Source organism: Pinus tabuliformis, chromosome 2_1 (genome assembly GCF_031772625.1).
Source record: "Pinus tabuliformis cultivar Carrire ecotype Pingquan chromosome 2_1, CPIR1, whole genome shotgun sequence".
Lineage (NCBI taxonomy): Eukaryota > Viridiplantae > Streptophyta > Pinopsida > Pinales > Pinaceae > Pinus > Pinus tabuliformis.
In genome coordinates, this window is record NC_142299.1 from 124,472,769 (window position 1) to 124,485,467 (window position 12,699).

The following is a 12,699-nucleotide window of genomic DNA, read 5'->3' on the forward strand; positions in this document are numbered from 1 at the left end:
ACTCCAGCGAAAGTGGACAACGAAGGCGAGGATGACAATTGTGCCATGAGTGCCCATGCGCCTCTGGAGAAGAGGTGGGCGACATGGAGTTGTAGTTTAGAAGATTACATGGGGGCAGGATCCTTGAGGTTCCAAAACTCTTGGATCACATACGGTGACGAGAGCCCTTAACAACAATAGAAAAATGATGGGTGTCGTTTGGAGCGAGGTGTGATGGAGCGACAGTGACATTGCTAGAGTGCCAAATTCTGAGGTAGCGCAGTGGATGTTGTAGCAGTGTGAGTGGCACAAAGAAGTTTGTAGCAGCGTAGTAGCAGCAAAGGGGCAACATATATTAGTAGCAGAGGTAGCTTCAGCATCACGAGGCATCCATACTGACAAGCATGTCAGTGTTTGGGTGATTTTTTAGTTACTTACTTCTCAATAACTGAGTTGAAGTGCAACAGTTAGTAGTGGCAGTGTTATGGGAAGCATGAGGCAACATTGTGAGATGGAGTTGTAGTACAGATGTAACAGTGACTGTGGCAGAGTCATGAGAAGCAGTGCAGTGGATCAAGGGCAGCAGGCCAAGCATCAACAGAACAGAGGACCAATGCAGTGGATCAGTGTAGTACTTTTGTTGAGAATTATTGCTAGAGCACATTCCTCGCTAAGAGGGAGTGTTGATTTTGGGTAAGATGTGCTCTAGCTCCAAAATATTTGTGGAGGAGCTAGAACACATGAGATCTCCAGAACTCAGAAATTGTTTGGAGAAATTCCACCCAGATGAGTTATTAAAATAATCAATATATTTAATGAGTTCCTAAGTCTAAACTTAGGAAAATAAAAATTTTAAAGTGTATTAATAAAAATATGGGTGAGAAGGTTCTAAGTGATTAGAGATTAGATCACAGAAATTGATTCATCAACAAGACAAGTATAAGAGGAGGCTTGAGGGTCAGTTGGAGATACACCAAGAGATCAAAGAGTTTGATTTTTCTGTGGCGTGGTTTGCTGAGAAAGTCAAGCTAAGTGATATGAGTTGCAGTGAGAGGGGTAGTTCGGCAGAGGGACCCGAGTCCAAGGCCGAGGATACATATCAGAGAGGAAGAGCAGCAGCAGGAGAGACAACACAACTCCAGAAAGGGTGACGTAGAAGCTAGAGGGGTTGACGCAATCCCTTAGAGGTAGCGCTGGGGTTTTATGTGGGACAGAGAGAAGAACAATTCAACAAATAGACTTCTGAGAAAGGGAGGCTCACTAGGAGGGTGAGGTAGATCCTAGAGGAGGTGGCGTAGTTCCAGAGCAGAGCTTGGAGCAGCGATCGCCACCTAGCACTGGGAACAACAATTGTCATTTGTGGGGTTTCATCATTCAGTGTGTTGGAATTGTCAAAATATATGTCTCTGGATAGAGGTACTTCTACCAGGTTTATTCTCTATTGGATGAGCTAGATTTGGCACCCTAGTTGTATTTAGAAATCTTCTTAATAGTATAAACCCTCTATGTGTTGCACTGATTTTCGCGAATTGGGTTTTTCTAGGGACAATTGTCCAAAAATAACGATGTCCCTTGCATGATTATCTCAGTTTATTTCAGTTCACGATCTGTATATATGTGTAGGCTGCAATAGTGTTTTCATAGTTGTTTAAGTAATTAAATAACTTGTTGAATGTAAAGAAAAAGTAGGAGATGATAAGCTAGTGATTGCAATAGGATTTCTGATGTGTAGATTCCGAAATTCTGACATGGTATCAGAGCATTGCAAATCATAGGAGACTGAAGATACCAAGCAAGAAATCTAGAGAATTTGTTGCAAAGAAGTAGTTGTCCCGAGTGACAACATTGTTTCAGAGGCAGAGGAGTAGTTGCAGGAGTGATGCAGAGTCAGAGGAGTGATGCAGAGGCTCGCGCAGTGCCTATGTCATAATTTCGAGCCTGTAGAGGGTGACACAGAGCCAGAGAGGAGTCATGCAATGACTGCATCATCTCTCTGGGCCAGCACAGAGCCTCAAAGGTTCGAATCACCTAGTTGTCGGGGCTGGAGGAGCAGACAAAATTCTATTTGAGGAGTTGTTGGGATGTTGTTTCTATTGGTGCAAAATAATGTTTGTGGAGAGAGAGCCAAGTTAGAGGGAGTCACTGCCTTGACATATTTCTAGCCAAAGAAATCTAGATCCGGGTTGCACCAGCAAAGGAGGATTGGAAAGGAGTGATTCGACATTTGGACAGAGGATTTTCGTGAAGGAAATCAGGACTCAAAGGGAGTCTAGAGGAGCTTGTTCCTTAGAGGATTTATTGCACCAAAGAAATCTAGATCCAAGGCTTGCTAGATTGATAGAAAGAGAGGGAGAAGAGAACTAGTCCTATTTTTTAGCAGAGATGGACATGAATGAGTTGAGGGATCAGGACAGATTGGATGGAGCATCCAATTTTGTCATCTGGAAGACCAGGATCCTGGAAATCCTAAACAAACATCACATCAAGGACTATGCCTTGAAGGTAGTTGTTGAGCCGATCGACATTGATCCGTTGAAGAAGGATGAGGAGGCCCAGGCTAATGCCAAGTGCATGATCCTAGACAGGGTCAAAGATCATGTAGTACCACACATTTCTGAGAAGAACACAACAAGGGAGATGTGGGAGGAACTGACCACCTTGTATCAGGGATCTTCTGTCCAACGAAAGATGCTATTAGAAAATCAGATGAGACAATACCAGATGTAGAAGGAAGAAGAGATTGATCCCTTCCTTCTCAGGTTGCAAGGAATTCATGATCAGTTGACTTCCGTGGGGTCTACACCACATCCTGAGTTCATGGTAAGGAATTCCCTGAATGCAGTCACCAAGGACTGGGAGACTTTTTTCCAAAGTATCTTGGACAGAGTGACTCTCCCCAGTTGGGAGGAGATGCGAGAAGCTCTTCAACAAGAAGGGCTAAGGAGGATGAAAAAGACAGGGAGTAGCAGCAAGGGAGCTCGGTTTAAGAAGGAGGAGGAGGAGGATGCAACTCTCGCATTGACGTGACAACAAGGGTAGCAGAAGAGAAAGAAGAAGTACATAACCAAGGTCAGATGCTTCAACTATGGGGAACTAGGACATTATGCCACTCAATGCCCCCGGAAGAAGGGCATGGGGGAGGCTTCTGAATCAAAGGTTTCTCTAGTGAAAGTAGACAAGGAAGGTGAGGATTGTGCCATGAGTGCTCATGCGCCTCTAGAGAAGAGGTGGGGCGACATGGAGTTGTAGTCGAGAGGATTACATGGGGGAAGGATCCTTGAGGTGCCTAAACTCTTGGATCACATAAAGCTACGGGAGCCCTTAATGATAATAGAAAAATGATGGGTGTTGGTTGGAGCGAGGTGTGATGGAGCAACAATGGAATTTCTAGAGTGCCAAAGTTGAGGTAGCGCAGTGGATGTTGTAGCAGTGCGAGAGGCACAGAGCAGTTTGCAGCAACGTAGTAGCAGCAGAGGGCCCGCACAGATTAGCAGCAGAGGTAGCTTCAGCATCATGAGGCATCCATACTTACCAACATGTCATTGTTTGGGTGAGTTTTCAGTTACTTAATTCTCAGTAACTAAGTTGTAGTGCAATAGTTAGTAGTGGCAGTGCTATGGGCAACATGAGGCAGAATTTTGAGAGGGATCTGTAGTACAGATGTAGCCGTGAATGTGGCAGAGTCATGGGCAGCAATTGTTGAAAATAATACTGAGAGGGGGGGTGAATCAGTATTATCAAGTTCTTTTAACAAATCTTCCTTATTTACACTTTGAATTATTTTTGCATATCAGTACCATAAAATAATGAGCATGAACAAGAAAAACAGATAGTCACACCAAAGAACACCAGATATAAGGTGGAAACCCAATGCGGGTGAAAACCACCTGCTGCAATATGTCTCTATCTTCTTTCAAATTAGAAACTCCTGTTACAATGATTTTGTACTGGTGCAGTCCTTTACCAGTACGCAGGCTGCAACCTGCAGAGAGCTACAACTCTCTCTCGTTTTCCAGTCTCTCCTGGAAGGGAGCTACAAGCCCCTACTTTTTTTTTTTTTTAAGGACTACTTTTCAAACTGGATCCAACAACAACATTGAAGCTCATAATCAAACAACCTTCTGAATCACCCAATCACCAGATCCATAATGATATTATGAGAGTTATCAACCAGATCTAGTACATAAAGATAAGTCATTAATCATGCTGTTATCTGAACTCAATACCAGTAACCAAACATTAGTTATGCACCCAAAACCCTCCGCACCTGCGCCTTCTGTGGCACCGCGACCACCGCACCTGCGCCTTCTGTGGCGCCTTCGCACTGCGCCTTCTGTGGCGCCTCTGCACTGCGCCTTCTGTGGCGCCTCCGCACTGCGCCTTCTGTGGCGCCTCTGTGGCGTCTCCGCACTGCGCCTTCTGTGGCGCCTCCGCACTGCGCCTTCTGTGGCGCCTCTGCACTGCGCCTTCTGTGGCGCCTCCGCACTGCGCCTTCTGTGGCGCCTCTGCACTGCGCCTTCTGTGGCGCCTCCACGCTGCGCCTTCTGTGGCGCCTCCGCGCTGCGCCTTCTGTGGCGCCTCCGCACTGCGCCTTCTGTGGCGCCTCCGCACTGCGCCTTCTGTGGCGCCTCCGCACTGTGCCTTCTGTGGCGCCTCCGCACTTCCGCAGCTGCAGCGCTCGAGAGATCACCCTTCACAGATTCGCTTTCAACTTCACTTTCATAGATCAAACTTTCAAAACAATAACCCAATATTTCAGATCTTAAGATATTCGATTTGTAAGGATGATTTAGCCAAGTGATCTCCTTTGCTTTATATAGGCAAGCTTCTTCCTAAAATCATGGATTAATACCATAGATAACCAATACAAGGGGCCCAAAAACATGGGGCTCAATAATACCAAGGACTAACCACCATGGACCAAAGGTAAGTTCTCCAACATATACACACTTTTGAGGAGGTACCATGGTCCAAAACCATAGGTTCAAATACCAAGGACTAACTACCATGGACCAAAGGTAAGTTCTCCAACATGAAAGTGCGTGAACTTTTTCTCTACATGAAATAAACTTTTCTCTGCATAAAAGTGCGTGAACTTTTCTCTACATGAAATAAACTTTTCTCTGCATATAAGTGCGTGAACTTTTCTCTACATGAGATGAGTGGGTTGCCATCAAGTACAACATATGTATCATAAAGCCATACCAGAATCATAATGCCAACAATCTCCCCCTTTGGACTTGATGGCAACCTCAAAATCTTCAGCATCATTCTCCCCCTTTGACATCAAGGGCAAAGGGTTATGCTCCCCCTAAGAACATGCTCCCCCTGAATATGAACCAGATCTGCAAAGAAGAACCATAATCCACTAAACACCATAAATGACCATGAAAGAGATAGAGACATATTGCAGCTATATTCAGACCAGCATCCATGAACTCCTTCTGTACATCCTCCATAATGCCAACAATGCATTATATGCTCCCCCTAAACCTGTGCCATTCAATCTTCAACCAATCCGCAACCCAGCACATGTACGCATATACCCCAGATGAACCATACGTACAACTATCAATCAGAAGAGTTTCAACAATAAGATGATGCATCAACTACCCCCAGCTTTTGCCTGAGGTATTCAAAAGTCTCCCTGGGCAATGGTTTGGTGAGAATATCAGCAACTTGTTCCTTAGAAGGAACATACTCCAACTTGACCTTCTGTTCAAGCACTTGTTCCCGGAGAAAACGATACTTGATTGGTATGTGCTTGGTTTTTGAATGCATGACTGGGTTCTTTGAGATGCTGATTGCACTTGTGTTATCACATAGGATGGGAATAGGTGGAGTACAAGTGATTTGAAAATCCTGCAAGGTCTGCATCATCCAAATGAGTTGAGTGCAGCAAGATGCAGCAGCAACATATTCCGCTTCAGCTGTAGACAAGGAAATCGAACTCTGTTTCTTGCTGAACCAAGATACTAGTCTAGAACCCATAAAGAATGCACCACCACTTGTGCTCTTCCTGTCATCCACGCTTCCGGCCCAATCTGCATCTGTATAAGCATGAAGTGTGAGATCTGTATCTCTAGGATACCATAAGCCATAATTTTGAGTCCCTTGAAGATATTTGAAAATTCTCTTCACTGCCTGAAGATGAGTCTCCTTCGGATTTGCCTGAAATCTTCCAACTATTCCAACTGCATGCATGATATCCGGTCGGGTACCTGTCAAATAAAGTAAACTTCCAATCATATATCTGTAGGTTGGTTGATGCACTGCTGCAGATTCATCATTTTCACTGAGGCTACATCCTGTGACCATAGGTGTACATACTGGTTTTGCATCTTCCATGCCATATTTCTTCAAAATCTGTTTGAGATACTTGGTTTGAGACAAAAATATCCCTCCTTCTTTTTGTTGGATTTGCAAACCAAGAAAATATGTCAATTCTCCCAGCAAGGACATTTCGAATTCTTTCTGCATCACCAAGGCAAAGCTTTGACTCATAGCTTCTTCATTGCTGCCAAAGATAATGTCATCTACATACACAACAAGTATTAGCAATTTGTTATTTTCAACTTTTATATAAAGATTGCTATCTGCTGATCCTTTTAAAAAACCTTGTTGATGAAGATATTTGTCCAAACGATAGTACCAAGCCCTTGGAGCTTGTTTGAGACCATAGAGAGCCTTTTTCAATATGCATACAAGATTTGGATCATTTCCAAGAATGAACCCATCTGGCTGCTCGATGTATACTTCTTCTTCCAAGTCTCCATTCAGAAAGGCTGATTTCACGTCCATTTGAAATACTTTGAAGTTTTGAAAGCTTGAGAGAGCAAGGAACATTCGGATGGCCTCAAGTCTTGCAACCGGAGCAAAGGTTTCTTCAAAGTCTATTCCTTCTTGCTGTGCATACCCTTTACAAACAAGTTTGGCCTTGTTTCTAATTACTTCTCCATTTTCATTCAATTTATTTTTGAAGACCCATTTTGTTCCGATAACATTCTTATCCTTTGGTCTAGGAACCAGCTCCCAAGTGTTGTTCTTTTCGATCTGCTCAAGTTCTTCATCCATTGCTTTCACCCAACATTCATCTTTGCATGCCTCTTTCACATTTTGTGGTTCAGTGGAGGAGAGTAATGCCAAATAGCTTGAAGCTTTTGCAACTGTTCTTCTTGTTTGTACACCTGCTTCTTTCTGTCCCACAATCTGAGATTCTGGATGATTCTTCTGAACATATCTGGATGGAGTCTTTTCTTCTATTCTTGTCTGCTCCTCTGGTTCTTCTTGAGGTTCTTCTTCTTCATCATTCTGCTTTGAGGGTAGCCTTCATCTTCTTCGATGTCTTCATGATGTACTTGCCTAGGAATGTATCCCTTCTCATCAACCACTACATCAATGCTGTCAACAATTCTGCCAAGTCTTTTATTGTAGCACTTGTATGCTTTGCTATGTGGAGAGTAACCAAGAAGAATGCCTTCATCTACTCTAGGTTCAAGTTTGCCAAGTTGCTCATTAGTGTTCTTAATATAACATTTTCTCCCAAAGATTTTGAAGTGCTTTACCGAAGGAGTCTCACCACACCAGAGCTCATCAGGGGTTTGAGTGCTGTTCACCCGGACATTTGTTTTGTTGAGAATAACAACCGCAGCATGTGCAGCTTCACCCCAAAAAGTTGCGGGAGTTCCCGACTCATCAAGCATAGCACGAGCCATTTGTTGGACTGTTTTGTTCATTCTTTCCACAACTCCATTTTGCTGAGGAGTTCTAGTTGTAGAGAATTCTCTTCTTATCCCATGTTCTTCACAGAAATCGAAAAATTCATTTGAGGTAAACTCCCCACCTCTGTCGGATCTGAGGCACTTAATTTTGTATCCTGATTCATTTTCAACCAAGGCTTTGAAGGATTTGAATTTTTCAAATGCTTCATCTTTGTGCTTCATAAGTCCTAACCAGACAAACCTGGAGAAATCGTCAATGAATAATATCCAGTATTCTTCTCCTTGAGGTGTCCTTTTCCTGAATGGACCACATGTATCTGTATGTACTAGCTCAAGAGGCATGCTAGCTGATCCTTCGTTCTCTGGAAAGTTAGTTCTGGTTTGCTTTCCAAACTGACATGATTTGCATATGGTGTTGTCTGGAATTTTGATATCTGGAAGATCGCGAACTGCTTGATATTTGCATGCTTTCCTTATTTGTGAAAAGCTTAGATGCCCCAACCTCTGATGCCATAACCAGTGTTCATCATCCTTGCTTAGATAGCATTGTTGTTGTCCTTCTTCAAATATGTATAGATTATTTGGAGTTCTTCTACCTTTGATCACTGTTTCACCTGTATCAAGATCACGAACACGACATCTGTTTGATCTAAATATCACCTCGGTTCCTTGGTCACACATCTGGCTGACACTTAGAAGATTATGTTTCAATCCATCAACATACAAAACATTTCCAGCCTTGACCTTTTCTTTTAACTGAGCAATGCCTTTTCCTTTTATAGTTGCAGGAGTATCATTTCCAAAAGAAACTTTCTTTCCTTTTTCAAGAGCAGAAAATGACTCAAGTTTTTATTTATCACCTGTCATATGCTTCGAACATCCACTGTCAATGTACCATATATTTTCCTGTCCCTCTGCATAAAATGCTATCCCACATCTTGCTGTTTGTGGTTCCTTTATTCTCCATGTTTTGGTGCTTGATGCTTGTTCCTTTGTCTGCTGAAACCTGCTCCTGCATTCAAAATCTTCATGACCAAAATTATTGCAAATAGAACATTCAACTTCATTTTCAAGAACCGAAAAGTTGTTATAGGTCCTTTTTGTAATCCCGGTCATACTTCTTTGTTTTTGAGCTTCTCTAGTCATGATTGTTTTATATGCAACACATTGAGCTGCCTTGTGACCAAAGTTATGGCAAGAAAAGCATTGTCCATTGAAGAAACTTCTGCGGTTATCAAATCTTCCGGCCAAATGATTGTAATTTCTATTGTCATCCATTCTTGAACCAAATTGAGAAGATTTTACCTGTGGCTGGTTGTAGCTTTTGTTCATCCTTAAGATGGATTGCCCCTGATAGTCTCTGTTTGCAATTCGTCCCTGCTTTACCTGATGGTCTTCATTGTGCTTTTTCTCATTCCTTCTTGCTGCATCAAGATAACTTTTTGAGGTGGATGCTTGAGAAGTTCCTCCATTATAGCCCAGACCTGTCTTGTTTAGTGGAGAACGCTGTACATTGATAATCTCATCCAAAGTTTCAGATCCTTTGACAAACTTAAGATTAATAGCTTTTGTTTTCTCAATTTCTTTTCTAAGACCAACAATTTCACCTTCTAATTTTTCAAGATGTTTTTCCTTTTCATCAATTTGAAATTGTAGAGTATCAATGATCATATTCTTTTCTTCTACACATCTCTTGAGTCTAGTAATTTCTTCATAAAGGCTATCCACATCTATAGCATCCATATAATCATCATCTTACAATTCCATTAATAGTTTATAGTCATTACCTCGTTCATCTTCATCACTATTTGATAGACCATCACTATCTTCATGAGTGTAGTAACTTTTCTTATTTGCCCTTTGTTTCTTGTTCCATCTAGCAGGTTCCTTTCCTTTATCCTTATAAGGACATTTTGCAGCATAATGACCTACTCTTCCACAAGAAAAGCATTTAAAAGGTAACTTACCTCTGAATCTTCCAGAACCCCTTTGAAGATTTCTGACAAAATTTGATTCTTCTTCTTCTTCTTCTGGCACGTGACTTGCTTCATAATAATCTTCTTTGCCTGATGCCTTGAAAGCAGCTTCTCTTCTGTCTGATGGACCTCCCTTTCTCATTTCATAAGCAGTTAGTATTCCATGTAGCTGAGACATAGTAAGAATTCGTAGATTTTCTTTTTCTTCTATTGCAGACACTTTAGATTCAAATTTGGGGGACAATGATCTTAGAACCTTTTCAACCACAATAGCCTCTTATATTTCTTCACCCAAGTTTTTCATGCAATTAACAATCTCATCTACCCGAAGAAAATAGTTAGCCACACTTTCATCATTATACATCCTGAGATTCTCATACTGAATCCTAAGAGTTTGAAGTTTAGCACGCTTTACCTGTTCATCTCCTTCGTAGCTCAAGACAATCTTGTCCCATATTTCTTTTGTGGATTTATATTGCATAACCTTTACGAATTCTGTTTGAGATAAGCATCCCAGCAAAGTATTGACTGCTTTAGCATTTGTTTCATATTTCTTCTTTTCGGCCGTATCTGTAGGAGTAGCTGAAGGAAAAGTATAGCCTGTTTCTATGATATCCCAAACTTCTGTACCAAGAGATTGAAGATAGGCAGTGACCCTTACCTTCCAATAATTGAAGTTTGTCCCATCAAAAATTGGTGGCCTGATTGATGCTTCCCTCTCATAGTTGCTCATGATGAATGATCTTCCTTCAAGCGATCAAGCTTCTCTGAAGGACCTGCTATGATACCAATTGTTGAAAATAATACTGAGAGGGGGGGGGGGGGGTGAATCAGTATTATCAAGTTCTTTTAACAAATCTTCCTTATTTACACTTTGAATTATTTTTTCATATCAGTACCATAAAATAATGAGCATGAACAAGAAAAACAGATAGTCACACCAAAGAACACCAGATATAAGGTGGAAACCCAATGTGGGTGAAAACCACCTGCTGCAATATGTCTCTATCTTCTTTCAAATTAGAAACTCCTGTTACAATGATTTTGTACTGGTGCAGTCCTTTACCAGTATGCATGCTGCAACCTGCTGAGAGCTACAACTCTCTCTCGTTTTCCAGTCTCTCCTGGAAGGGAGCTACAACCCCCTACTTTTTTTTTTTTTTAAGGACTACTTTCAAACTGGATCCAACAACAACATTGAAGCTCATAATCAAACAACCTTCTGAATCACCCAATCACCAGATCCATAATGATATTATGAGAGTTATCAACCAGATCTAGTACATAAAGATAAGTCATTAATCATGCTGTTATCTGAACTCAATACCAGTAACCAAACATCAGTTATGCACCCAAAACCCTCCGCACCTGCGCCTTCTGTGGCGCCTTCTCACTACGCCTTCTGTGGCACCTCTGCACTGCGCCTTCTGTGGCGCCTCCACACTGCGCCTTCTGTGGCGCCTCTGTGGCATCTCCGCATTGCGCCTTCTGTGGTGCCTCCGCACTGTGCCTTCTGTGGCGCCTCCGCACTGCGTCTTCTGTGGCGCCTCCGCACTGCGCCTTCTGTGGCGCCTCTGCACTGCGCCTTCTGTGGCGCCTCCGCACTGCGCCTTCTGTGGTGCCTCTGCACTGCGCCTTCTGTGGCGCCTCCGCACTGTGCCTTCTGTGGCGCCTCTGTGGCGTCTCCGCACTGCGCCTTCTGTGGCGCTTCCGCACTGCGCCTTCTGTGGCGCCTCCGCACTGTGCCTTCTGTGGCGCCTCTGTGGCGTCTCCGCATTGCACCTTCTGTGGCGCCTCTGCACTGCGCCTTCTGTGGCGCCTCAGCACTTCCACAGCTGTAGCGCTCGAGAGATCACCCTTCACAGATTCGCTTTCAACTTCACTTTCATAGATCAAACTTTCAAAACAATAACCCACTATTTCAGATTTTAAGATATTTGATTTGCAAGGATGATTTAGCCAAGTGATCTCCTTTGCTTTATATAGGCAAGCTTCTTCCTAAAATCATGGATCAATACCATAGATAACCAATACAAGGGGCCCAAAAACATGGGGCTCAATAATACCAAGGACTAACCACCATGGACCAAAGGTAAGTTCTCCAACATATACACACTTTTGACGAGGTACCATGGTCCAAAACCATAGGTTCAAATACCAAGGACTAACTACCATGGACCAAAGGTAAGTTCTCCAACATGAAAGTGCGTGAACTTTTTCTCTACATGAAATAAACTTTTCTCTGCATAAAAGTGCGTGAACTTTTCTCTACATGAAATAAACTTTTCTCTGCATATAAGTGCGTGAACGTTTCTCTACATGAGATGAGTGGGTTGCCATCAAGTACAACATATGTATCATAAAGCCATACCAGAATCATAATGCCAACAGTATAGGAAGCAACAATGCAGTGGATCAAGGGAAGCAGGCCAAGCATTAGCAGAGCAGAGGATTGATGCAGTGGATTAGTGTAGTACTTTTGTTGATAAGTATTGCTAGAGAAAATTCCTTGCTAAGAGGGAGTGTTGATTTTGGGTAGAATCGGATGTGCTATAGCTCCGAAATTTTGTGGAGGGGATAGAACACATGAGATATCTAGAACCCATAAATTGTTTGGAGAAATTCCACCCCGGTGAGAAGGTTCTAAGTGACGAGGATCAAGCCTATTTAAATCTTAGCCATTGATTAGAGATTAGATCATGGTCATTGATTCATCAATAGGAAAAGTATAAGAGGAGGCTTGAGGGTCAGATGGAGATACGCTATGAGATCAAAGAGTTCGATTGTTCTGGGGTGTGGTTTGCTGAGAAAGTTGAGTTAAGTGACCTGAGTTGCAGTGAGAGGGGTAGTTTGGTAGAGGAACCTGAGTCCAAGGCTGAGGATACATATTAGAGAGGCATAGCAACAGTAGGAGAGACAACGCAGCTCCAGAGAGGGTGATGTAGAATCTAGAGGGGCTGACGCAGTCCCTTAGAGGCAGCTCTAGTGTTTTCTGTGGGACAGAGAGAGCAGCAGTTCAGCAA